The 8,782-nt window shown below is 36.2% G+C and overlaps 1 pseudogene across 1 annotated transcript; it reads right to left on the minus strand.

Moving 5' to 3' along the window:
* Positions 1 to 6,812: 6,812 nt before the first annotated feature.
* LOC309796394 (OCIA domain-containing protein 1-like) lies at positions 6,813 to 7,490 on the minus strand (annotated as a pseudogene). The gene has a single exon. The product of its transcript is annotated as an OCIA domain-containing protein 1-like (transcript).
* Positions 7,491 to 8,782: the final 1,292 nt, after the last annotated feature.

Genomic DNA, 8,782 nt, shown 5'->3' on the forward strand with positions numbered 1-8,782 from the left:
CAAAGAGGAGCATGAACTCCCCTGGAGGCATTTGGTCTTCTGTTCAATAGTCTGAAGAAGTTTTTGCCTATTTCTTGGACTAGGGAGATGGACTCAATAAGCTACCACATTCTGTCCTTAACCTTGAGACTTTGAATCTGCCCTTTAAATAAGCTTCCCTAAGTTTTGGCCTCCTAGAAGCTCTACCCATGGTAGTATTCATAGATTGCTTGATTTACTAGGGAAAAGCAATTTAAGTCTCCTTGGACTCACATCTAACTGATGTAATTTGAGAGATAGATAGGTCTTATTTCCTTGAGGAGAAGAGGAGTGTATGTGTGTATATGTGTATGTGCCACACGCATACATATTTGTGAAGTTTTTTGTTTCATCTTTCAAAGCAAAGGGATCAAAGCTTAACTAAGTTGCTTTGAAAATAGGAGAAAATGCCCTCAGCCCTGAAAGTAGACTATGTTGATATTTCAGACCAAATAACAAATCTCTTTTCTAGGTCCCCTTTTATGATTACTTTAAAAATATTCCATACCAAATAATTCATCATCGTATCTCTGAATATAGGTTGATTCATTATATCAGCATAGTGACTATTATATACTCATGTTATTTGCATAGTCTAATTATTCTATGCATATAAAATCAGAGGCTTACTTTCTGAGAGAATAAACCTTAGAAAATGCCAACAAGGGGAACTTCCCTGATAGTCCAGTGGCTAAGACTCCATGCTCCCAATGCAGGGGGCCCAGGTTCGATCCCTGGTCAGGGAACTATATCCCACATGCATGCTGTAACTAAAGCTCCTGCATGCTGCAACTAAAGAGCCCACATGCAGCAACGAAGATCCTGCACACAGCAACGCAGATCTTGCATGCCACAACTAAGACCCAGCACAGCCTAAATAAGTAAGTAAGTAAGTAAATAAATAAATATTTAAGAAAATGCTAACAAGGAATTATATAGGATCTCCATCCTAGGTGCTGGCCTTAAGTCATCTAACATTAAATAAACTAGTTGACCTCTTGAAGTCTCTCAAATAGCCTAATGTCCATGACTCTTCTTACTAGCAAAGGCTGTGACTTGTCCTTCAGCTTTAGTGATTAGTTTCATGTAAGTTTAAAACTGGAAGGGATAGTCGAGCCCACACTCCTCCATTCACTATATGGGAACAGGCCCAGAAAGATGGTGTGCTAGTTAGCAGAAAATCTAGGGCTAAACTCAATGTTTCTAACTTTTAATTTGTTGTATTTTCCACTGACAAAAGCCTCTTGTCTTTCAACTTTTAAATTGAGCCATATTGATAGGAGCCTACATAACATAATGTAGGGGACCCTTAAATGGTAATCTGAATGAAAAGAAATGTAGAATAATGATTCATTTTCATGACAGTCTCATCTTTAAAAGGAGTCCCTTTCTGTAAAATAGGGTAGAATTTTATGTGATAGGAAGAGGGAGGGAATGAACATTTATGAGCTGTTGACTATGTGCTTGGCATTGTGCTAAGCACTTTACATGTATTTATCTTGCATAATACACTTAACAGCCCTACAAGGTAAGTATTATTCATTATAAGTGAGAATTCCAATTCTCAGAGAAGGAAAGTGACTTGCCTAAGGTCCATAGCTAGTGAGTAGGAGATCTGGGAATTGAACCAACATCTGTATGGATCTATACCCACATTCTTATTAGTCACTATAGCATTCGGAACCCTATAACCTCCTGAGGAGGATAAGAAAACCATTACTCTTCTTGTTCAAATGATTTCATCGTTATTCATTCCCCAGCTGAGCTTCCTTTTGCTCATGGGATGTGAATACCTTTGGTTTCTTATGGGGCCAATAGAAAAGGCAAGGATTCTGGGATGAAATTGTTCAGCATCCTCTTTCTGTCATTCTGCTGATCTCTCTGTGAGGAATATGCTTTTATCCCTCCTCATGCAGGATGTTTTACCAGGTGAAAAAGCATTGCTTTGAATACTCGTCTTCATCACCTGGTATAATTGTTTTGGTATCTTTTGTAATTGAAGGTTTGGCTTATTATCCTTCTTCATCAACCAACTCTACTTATTTTGGAAGGGGAGTGAAGTGGGAGGGAGAAGTTATCTGTAATTTGATTGAAGAAAAATAACTAGCATCAAGTATCTACTATGTTCTGGCATGTGTTGGGTACTTTGTATCTACCTCACTTAATCTACAAAATAATCTTTCAGAGTTATATATTCACATTTAAGAGAAAGGAAAACTGTGGTTTGAAATGGCTAAATAAATAACATGAGGTCACATGGCTATTAAGGGGCAGAGTTGGGATTTGAACTCAGGTCTATTTCACTCTAAAATCCAAGGTCTTGGACTTCCCTGGTGGCACAGTGGTTAAGAATCCGCCTGCCTATGCAGGGGACACTGGTTCAAGCCCTGGTCCAGGAAGATCCCACATGCCGTGGAGCAACTAAACCTGTGTGCCACAACTACTGAAGCCCATGAGCCCTAGAGCCTGTGCACCACAACTACTGAGCCCATGTGCCATAACTACTGAAGCTTGCGTACCTAGAGCCTGTGCTCTGCAACAAGAGAAGCCACGACAAATGAGAAGCCTGCACCCCGCAAAGAAGAGTAGCCCCCACTCTCTGCAACTAGAGAAAGCCCACATAAAGCAACAAAGACCCAATGCAGCTAAATAAATAAATAAAATAAAAATAAAGTCCAAGGTCTATTCTACTATAATACTCAACCTTCATTTAAAACACAGTTATTGCCTTCTGCAAGTATCTAGACAAGATGAGAAATCTCAGTCTTGCTCAATTATCTCTCAGTCCTGGCTCCCTGTCTCTGAAGTTTTCCCTGCAGTAGAATGAACACAATCTACCACCTTTTCCAGAAAGAAAAAATGCAGAAAGCACAGCTCCCTGACATGGACTTGAAGGATTATTTCCTGTTTCTTCCTGTCCCTGCCCTGAATGAAAGGTCTGGATATACCTCTCCTGCCTCTAGTCAAGTCAAGGACAGGCACCTGGGTGTGTCATCTTGGCTACAAAGAGCCGGATGGCGTTTTTATTGTCATTTTAACTGCAAGCATTTCCTCCAACCTCCTGTTTCCAATTCCTGCATCTGCTAATTGGCTAATTTTGTTTTCAGTTTGCTGAAGCTCGTATATTCTTAATTATGTTAATAGGGGTAAACTATTTAGAAGATTAACATTTAAAACACGTACTGGGCACCAGCAAAGTTTTAAAAAAACAATTTATTGAGGTACAATTCACATAACATAAAATTAACCATTTTAATGTGAGCAAATCAGTGGCATTTAACACATTCTCAATGTTGGGCAACTAACACTTCTACCTAGTTCTGAAACATTTCCATCACTACAGAATAAAACCCCTAATCCATAAAGCAATTTCTCGTCATTTGCACCCTGCCACCTCCACCCCAGCCCCTGGCAAATACCAGTCCGCCTTCTGTCTCAATGGATTTACGTATTCTGGATGTTTCATACAAATGGAATCATAAAATATGTGACCTTATTTTTGTCTGGCTTCTTTCATGTAGCATAATGTTTTCAAGGTTCATCCACACTGTAGCATTTATTAGTACTTCATTGCTTTTCTATGGACAAGTGATATTCCATTGTATGTATATACCACAATTTCTTTATCCATAAATTCTGTTGATGGACATTTGGGCTGTTAACACCTTCTGACTGTTGTGACTAGTGCTGTTATGAACATGTGTGTACATATACTTGCTTTGGGACCCGTTTTCAATTATTTTAGGTATATACCTAAGGATGGAATGTAGGTTTATATTGCCATTCTGTTCTCTGTTTAACTTTTAGAGGAACCACCAAACAATTTTCCAAAATGGCTGAAACATTTTACATTCTCATCAGCAGTGTACAAGAGTTCTAAATTCTCCACATTTGCCAACACTTCTGATTCTCCTTTTTATATTACGAGGTATCCTAATGGCTGTGAAGTTCCTTATTGTGGTTTTGAATTTCGTTTCCCTAATGACTAATGATGTTAAGCATCTTTTCATGTGCTTGTTGTCCGTTTGTTTATCTTCTTTGGTGAAATGTATATTCAAATCCTTTGCTCATTTTAAATTGGGTTTTTATCTTTTTGTTGTTGACTTGCACTAGTTCTCTATATATTCTGGATACAAACCCTGATTTGGTATATGATTTGCAAACACTTTCTCTAATTTTGTAAGTTATCTTGTCCACTTTTTGATAATGGCCTTTGATGACATAAGTTTTTAATTTTGATGAAATCCAATTTATCCATTTTTTCTTTTGTTGCTTATTTTTTGGTATAATATCTAAGAAATCATTGTGAAAGTCAAGGTCATGAAGATCTACCCATATTATTTCTTCTATGAATTTTTATGGTTTTAGCTCTTATTTTAGATTGTTGATCTATGTTGAGTTAATTTTTATATATGGTGTGAAATAAGGATCCAGTTTCATTCTTTTGCATGTGGATATCTAGCTGTCCCAGCACCATTTGTTGAAGAGACTATTCTTTTTCCATTGAATGGTCTTGGCATCATGTCAAAAATCAATTGGCCTTAGATGGTTTGTTTATTTATTTATTCATTTTTGATAGTTAAAACAAACAATTTATTGTGAAGGGTTATAACATATGTATCAAAATGACAGTACTATGTAACATATGATAATATTAGGATAAAACAGGGTCAAGATATAAATGGAATTGTATTGCTGCAAGATACTTTATCCATGAAGTAGTACAGTATTTTTTTAATTTGCATTCTTTGCAGTTTTTATTGAAGTATGGTTGATTTACAATGTTATATTAGTTTCAGGTATACAACGCAGTAGTTCATTATTTTTATAGATTATATTCTATTTAAAGTTATTATAGAATATTGGCTATATTCCCTTTGCTGTATATTATATCCTTGTATCTTATTTATTTTATACCTAGTAGTTTGTACCTCATAATCCCCTTCCCCTATCATGACCCTCCCCTCACCACTCTCCCACTGATAACCACTAGTTTGTTCTCTGTATCTATGAGTCTGTTTCTGTTTTGTTATGTTCATTCGTTTTATTTTTTAGATTCCACTTGTAAGTGAAACACAGTATTTGTCTTTCTCTGTCTGACTTACTTCACTAAGCATGATACAGGTACATACATGTTGGAAATGGCAAATTTCATTCTTTTTTATGGCTGAGTAATATTACATTGTGTGTGTTTGTGTGTGTGTATTTATCATATATCAATCACATCTTCTTTATCTATTGATAGACACTTAGGTTGCTTCCATATCTTAGCTATTATAGATAATTCTGCTATGAACATTGCATTGCATGTATCTTTTTGTATTAGTGTTTTCATTTTCTTCAGATACATATGCAGGAGTGGAATTGCTGGATCATATTGTAGTTTTATTTTTAATTTCTTGAGGAAACTTTATACTGTTTTCCACAGTGGCTGTACCAATTTACATTCCCCCAACAGTGAACTAAGTTTTCCCTTTCTCTACTTTCTCATTAATATTTATTATATTTATTTTCTTTTTGATAATAGCCATTCTGAAAGGTGTGAGGTGATATTTCATTGAGGTTTTGATTTGCCTTTCCCTGATGATTAGTGATGTTGAGCATCTTTCCATGTGCCTGTTAGCTATCTGTATGTCTTCTTTGGAAAAAAATGTCTATTCAGGTCTTTTGTCCATTTTTTAATCGCATTGTTTGTTTTTTTTATATTGAGTTGTATGTGCTCTTTATATATTTTGGATATTAACTCTTTATCAGATAAATCATTGGGAAATAACTTCTCTTGTTTAGTAGGTTGTCATTTTATTTTGTTGATGGTTTCCTTCACTGTGCAATGCTTTTAAATATAATTAGGTCCCATTTGTTTATTTTTGCTTTTGTTTCCTTTGCCTGAAGCAATAGAGCCAAAAAATATTGATAAGACTTATGTCAAAGAGTGTACTGCCTATGTTTTATTCAAGGAATTTTATGGTTTCCATTCTTACATTTAGGTCTTTAATGCATTTTGAGTTTATTTTTGTATATGGTATGAGAAAATGTTCTAATTTCATTCTATTACATGTAGCTGTCCAGTTTTCTCAACAGTACATATTGAAGAGACTGTCTTTTCCCCCACTGTATATTTTTGCATCCTTTGTCATAGATTAATTGATAATATGTGAGGGGGGTTATTTCTGAGCTCTCTATTTTGTTTCCTTGATCTATGTGTCTGTTTTTGTGTCAGTTCCACACTGTTTTGACTACTGTGGCTTTGTAGTATAGTTTGAAGTCAGGGAGCACGATACCTCCAGCTTTGTTCTTTTTTTTCTCAAGATTGCTTTGGCTATTTTCAGTCTTCTGTGGTTTCATACAAATTTTAGGATTATTTGTTCTAGTTCTGTGAAAAATGTCATGGGTATTTTGTTAGGGATTGCATTAACTTTGTAGATTGCTTTGGATAGTATTTTTAAATGCATGTTCCTTTATATTTTATTTACCATAAACATTAAGAGAATACAGCAAACACTGGAGAAAGTCTTTTTAATAATTTTTGATATAAAGTTTAAGACTTAAAATTATGATTGCTACACCCACCCACCCCAATTCAACATGCAGGTATCATTTATTTCCAGATACAGTGATTCTAGAGTATTGCACTCTCTTAATAGTTTTATAACAGTATCCTTGCCCTGTAACTTAAAACAATTTCACAAACTGTGTACAATCATGGTATACTACCATCATTCAGAGAGTTCCCCCAAATGAATACATTCACACAATATTACATTAAAATGTAAGTTTTTAGAACATCATCTTCATAAGCCAAACCACAAAAACCCAGGTTCTAGTTTTAAATGTATTTATGAAGACTGCTGCTGAGCTCAAAGCATGCAGATATTCATGACCACCTAGATGACGCTGGATATTGAAACTTCTTCAGTAGGTCCAATGATGCAATTTTTCACTCATCCCAAGTATCTCCATATTTGTTTACTTTGACTTGGGCAATATGATCAGTAATACCAGTGGGAGTAGATTCATTCATAGAAGCACTGAATGGAGTTGGCTCATAATGAGGAAGCATCTCTTTTTCTATGTTGTCTGCTGCTGGGGTTGTCACAAAAGATAAATGACCACTCATGTTTGAGTCATATTTTGACTTCTGAGAATAGTGCCCAGTTGGTGAAGATCGTCATGCCTGTCCTGATCATAAGGCTTCTCCAAGAGGGGAATTCTCAAGATTCTTTAACTTCTCTTGGCAAGTTTTCACATAGGAAAGCTTTCCAGCAAAGTATCCCATGATGCAAGCAAATATGTTTAGGGATGGAACCAAATTTGGGATGACCTGAAAGGATTCATCTGAACCAGAAGCTTTCATCATTGCCTTCTGCAAAGACTCTTCTTTCTTCCTCTGTTGGAATGTAATCAGCCCTTATGTGGGGAATTGGTCTTGGAACTTCTGCATTTGGCTCTTGAAAATCAGCCCTCCCATTCATCTTTCCTCCAAATGACAGCAGTGGGTGAGAGCACGGCAAGCCTTGGTGACCAGGGGCAGAAGGCCCGGAGGGGACCCAAGAGGGGTCGGTGGGGAGGGGAGGGCAGGAGACACACAGGACCACAGTGGAGTTGGGGGCTGGGGAGCAGTCAATGACACGACCACCTAGAAGTCACCCAGATACAGGCTCAAAATGACCATGACCTAGAAGCACTGGCGACCTACAGGGGGAAATCGCTTTGGATAGTATTAACAATATTAATTCTTCCAATCCATGAGCGTGGGATATCCTTCCATGTATATGTATCATCTTCCATTTCCTTCATCAATGTCTTATAGTTTTTGAAGTATAGGTCTTTTACCTCCTTGGCTAAGTTTATTGCTAGGTATTTTATTCTTTTTGATGGGATTGTAAATGGGATTGTTTTCTTGCATTTTCTTTCTGATAGTTTATTATTAGTTTATAGAGTACCTTGCAACTTTACTGAATTCATTTATTAATTCTAATAGTTTTTTGGTGGAGACTTTATAGCTTTATATATATCACATTACTTTTAGGGTAGGTTTAGTATCTTTATCTTTCCTTCAATTCTGAATGATAACCTTGCTGTGTAGAGTAACTTAGGTTGTAGGCTTTTTCTTTTCAGTGCTTTAAATATATATGACACTACATTCTGGCCTGCAAAGTTTCTACTGAACAATCATCTGATAACCTTATTGGGGGGTGTTCCCTTATATGTGAGTCTTTGTTTTTCTCTTGCTGCCTTTAAAATTCTCTCTTTATCTTTAAATTTTGCCATTTTAATGATGATATATCTTGGTGTGGGTCTCTTTTGGTTCATCTTGTTTGAGACTCAGTGTGTCTCCTGTACCTAGATATCTGGTTCAAGAAGTTTTCAGCCATAATTTCATCAAATACATTTTCTACCCCTTTCACTCTTCTCCTTCTGGGACCCCTATAATGCAAATGTTAGTGCACTTGATGTTGTCTCAGAGGTCCCTTAAACTATTCTCATTTTTTCAAAATTTGTTTTTCTTTTTGCCCTACTGATTGGGTGATTTCCACTATTCTATCCTTCAGATCACACATGTTTTATTCTGTATCATCTAATCTTCTGTTAATTCCCTCTTGTGTATTTTTCTTTTCAGTTATTGTATTCTTCAGCTCTGTTTCTTTTTTATATTTTCTAGTTCTTTGTTAAAATTCTCACTGTGCGCATCTATTTAGCATTCTTCTTTTTTTAAATTTTTGGCTGTGTTGGGTCTTCGTTGCTGCATGCAGGCTTTCTCTAG

The sequence above is a fragment of the Mesoplodon mirus genome, assembly GCF_964341445.2.
Source record: "Mesoplodon mirus genome assembly, chromosome: X".
In the NCBI taxonomy this organism is placed as follows: Eukaryota; Metazoa; Chordata; class Mammalia; order Artiodactyla; family Ziphiidae; genus Mesoplodon; species Mesoplodon mirus.